General features: G+C 36.1%; 1 pseudogene; it reads right to left on the bottom strand.

The window, feature by feature from the left end:
• Window positions 1–1,836: 1,836 nt before the first annotated feature.
• On the bottom strand, window positions 1,837–2,209 carry LOC148778567 (large ribosomal subunit protein eL31 pseudogene; annotated as a pseudogene).
• Between the last annotated feature and the right edge of the window lie 1,813 nt (window positions 2,210–4,022).

Here is a 4,022-nt window from a genome sequence, read left to right as displayed (position 1 = left end):
GGAACCAGTCACATAATGTAAATGAATAAATCAATATAAAGCAATAGACTGTGGACAGTACAAATGCCACCTAACGTCATTTAAACTTTAACCAAATAAAACAGGTTTGAGGCCAAGGTAGGCTCTCACTAATCTGCTCTTCACTTTGCATTAATTTCTCCTCTTACTGATATGTCAGTATAAAAATCAGATGCCTATATACCAAACAGAAAGATCTTTGTTTTTATGATAAATAATTAATATTATACTCTATTAACACTGAATTAGTATATGCAATCTCCAAAATCTCCTTTTCTAAAATGTTCCAAAGTCTTATTTAGGATATACACTGACATTCTTGATGAAACCTCTTTTCATTCTCACTGGACTTTGTCAGCACAGTCTTGGAGCTTGGGACTTAACATATTGCCACTAAGAGGTGTTGGTATGCATATTAGGAATATGTAATGAATCTTAATAACATTAACTTATGATCCCAGAATGCTCAGTCATACTCATGCAGGTTTGCACTGGCATACACATGCTCATAATTAAGAAAGGGATATTTCTTTACCCTTGTATCTGGGCTTCTCTGATAAGTTGTTATGCAGCTGGCATTCAGTGCAAATTGGAGTTTGCTGGCTTCTGATATCCGTACTTGCACTAATCAGCACATTACTCGTGTGGAGGCTACCCATCTCTAACGCCATGCTGTCACATTTAGAATAAATAATAGAGTCTTGCTTTGAATTTATAAAATACTGAACTGCCTAGTTCAGACTCATAAAGTATAGCTTGGTGAATATGGTTTCCCTGTGTTAAAAAAAAAAAATTAATGGACCCTGTAAAGTCTAGAAAATGAACACTATCATTTCATTAAAACAGTGATTACTGCTGAACAAAATTTGTCATAAAGTACTTATAGGAACTAAAATACAGAAAAATTATTAATATAATGTGGTCCCTCTGGTCTGGACTAATGAAACCCTTTCTGAAAATGCTAAATATCCCCCATTAACAACTAGGGAATTAAGTTTAAAATATCTTTTCAGACTTAATTAAGCTACTAAGGCTTCATTATAAAAAGTGTCATTAACTCAGACTGATGACTTTAGTTGTATTCATTGACGATGAATAAAGAACTGTTGACAAAAGAGACACAGGTTTCTGAATCAATGATAACACTGAGAGCCAAATTTTAGTAAATACAATTGAAGAATTTTTTGGTGAAATTTTAAATAAGCTGAGAGATCAAAACCTTTCAGAATAAATATTAATAAAAATATTCACTACAAATTGGGTCAGAACAATGATAAACTCTAGATTTACTTTGTTAAAATAATCCTCATAATGGCTCAGCATGGAAATTTTTCTTCTTAGACGAGAAAACTGAGATTCGTAGATGCTGTTATTTACTCAACTAATAAATGGTCAGTTTATACTCTTATCTGCTGGATTCCCAAGTGTTTTCTTTATCACTATCCATAATCACTAGACTGTCTTGGTGGCAGGCTGAGAACAGAGTTAGGTGGACAGAGAAATGTGAAGCAAGGATCTTGAAGAGCACAGTGGTTTTCAGACCACTGTTTACATGCTGCAGCGTAATGCTAAATGAAAACATGCTTTCAAATATTTAAAAAAAAAATAACTCTTGAGTTTTCAATGAGGGCTCTTCTAAAACAATTTAGCTAAAACCAGAAAAGTTGTTCAACACAAGTGAAGACAGATGTTGAATTTACAATGCTGAGACACCTGTAAAACATACATATGTACTAGCAGATGTCAACTTTATTGCTAGGAACAAGTTTCTTTTTTTTTTTTTTTGGCAGTTCAATAACTTTATTGGACAATCAGCAGTTAGTTCTCATCCACATTAACTGAAGATTTTGAAGGTGATGATGGGCTTCTAGGTAAACAACATGTAGGGCTTGTTTGGGGAATCTTTGTCTTCATCACATTTTCTGCACAACTGCACACAGATCCATTATGGGACATTCCTTATTCTTGTGGCCCAGATGCATTTGTTGAACCTGGTGTTGATGCTCATATCAGGTCTTCCCATCTCCTTCATGGCAAATTTCCAGATTTCTTTGAGTGTCCTAGGGGCACACTTCTTGAAACCCACTCCATGGATGCAGTTGTGAATATTGATAGTATATTCTCTGGTTACCACCTTGTTGATGGTGGACCAGCACTGCTTCTTCTCACTGCCCTTCTTTGCAGGAGCCATCTTGCAGGGCTGGGTTTGGAATGAAAAGATTCAGTTTTTAATCTTTTAGGAAAGAGATTCAGTTTCTATGAGTGGCCTTCTAATAAATTACCATCATGTAGCAACCATGTTTACTTTAAGTGTCTCCAACTACTAAAGGACACTTCCCACTACTCTAGTTTCAATACCATTTAAATAAACATTGTCACTCTAGATTATTAATACATTTATGCTGACGATTATAAATATACATGTGCCAGAATAAAGAAAAACAGGTAGAGGTTTGTGGGAAAACTTTTTTAGATGACATGTGGTCTTAATACTTTTGGGATCATCCTATTGGGTGAATTTTGAATAGTAAAAGAGAGAAATTAGTATTTTCTGAAATGTGGAATTTTCAATGCTGCATGTATTCAGATACCAAGGCAGATGGTCATTACCAAAAACTACCTTTAGCTTTGTTAATGCAGCTCATCTTTGTGTCTTGGCTATATTTGTTCTCTGTGCTCCATAACAAAATTACTGCACACTCAGTAGTTTAAAACAACGCTCATTTATTAGCTCAGAGTCTCTTATGTCGGAAGCTCAGAATGGCAAAGGTGAGGGTTCTCACAAGGCCAAAATCAAGATATTGGGGGAACTGAGTTCTTGTTCGGAGACTCGGGGGGTGGAAATCTCCTTCTAAGCTTATTTTGTTGGCAGAATTAACCTACCCATGACTATTTGGCCCAGAGTCCCCGCTGCCTTGCTAGTTGTCAGTTGAGGGCTGTTTTCAGTTTCTAGAGGATGCCCTCCATCCTTTGCATGTGGCCCTCTTTCAGCTTCAAACCAGAAAACTTGTTTCAACTTCTAATTCCTGAAATCCACCTCACTTCCTCCTTTGCTACTCTACTCACAAGAGAAAACTCTGCTTTTAAAGGGATCGTATAATAAGGTTAGGTCTGCTTACATAATCTGATTTTCTTTTTGATTGTATGTGTATATGTGTTCTCAGTCATCTCCAACTCTTTTTGACCCTGTGGACTGTAGCCTATGAGGCTCCTATGTCCATGGAGTTTCCCAGGCAAAATTATTGGAGGGGGTTGCAGTTTCTTTCTCCAAGGAATCTTACCAACCCAGGGATTAACCAAAGTCAATTTAGTGGTAATCTTAATCTGCAAAAATCCCTTTTGCCATTTTATTAGAGTTATTCTGGAATGAATAGGATATTGAATCCAAACATGGACCAAAGTCACTTGAAACTTTGGTCCACACCCTACCCTATCTAGCTCAAATACTATCAGGAACCAAGTGGTCAGTTCTGAGCAGTGGTAGTGTAGAAAGGCTCAGAAAAGATTAACCAAAGGTGAACTCAATCTAATTAACACTCTGCTCAGTCAAAATTCAACTTGACTTTTGGAAAAAAAAAAAACCTAAACTAAACTAAATCATCATCTATGTGCTCTAATTGCCAAAGAGAGGAAAGGGCTTAAATTCTTTAGAAAATAAACAGAATAAAGCCCCCCCCAATCATATCTTAAGCCTCTATTATTTCTTTATTCACAATGCTTGGAATTCACTGATAACATATGAAACATACAAAGAAGCAGAAACAAGTGACCCAAAATCAGAATTAGTCAGTAAGAGCAGACCCACAGCAATTGGGAGTCCCAGAAGAAAAAGAAAGTCACGTAAAGTACATTTCAATAAATGATGGTCTATTTTTTTCAAATTTAATTAAAAATATTGACCGACAGGTATCAGAAGCTCATTAAAATGCTTTTCATCGGATGAGCAACTTACACCATACACACAGAGGCACATGACTGTCAATCTGCTGAACTCCAAAACAATA

Source organism: Moschus berezovskii, chromosome 2 (assembly GCF_049115385.1).
Source record: "Moschus berezovskii isolate FMDL1 chromosome 2, NW_MosBer_1.0, whole genome shotgun sequence".
NCBI lineage: Eukaryota > Metazoa > Chordata > Mammalia > Artiodactyla > Moschidae > Moschus > Moschus berezovskii.
This window is presented reverse-complemented; position numbering and strand designations above follow the sequence as displayed.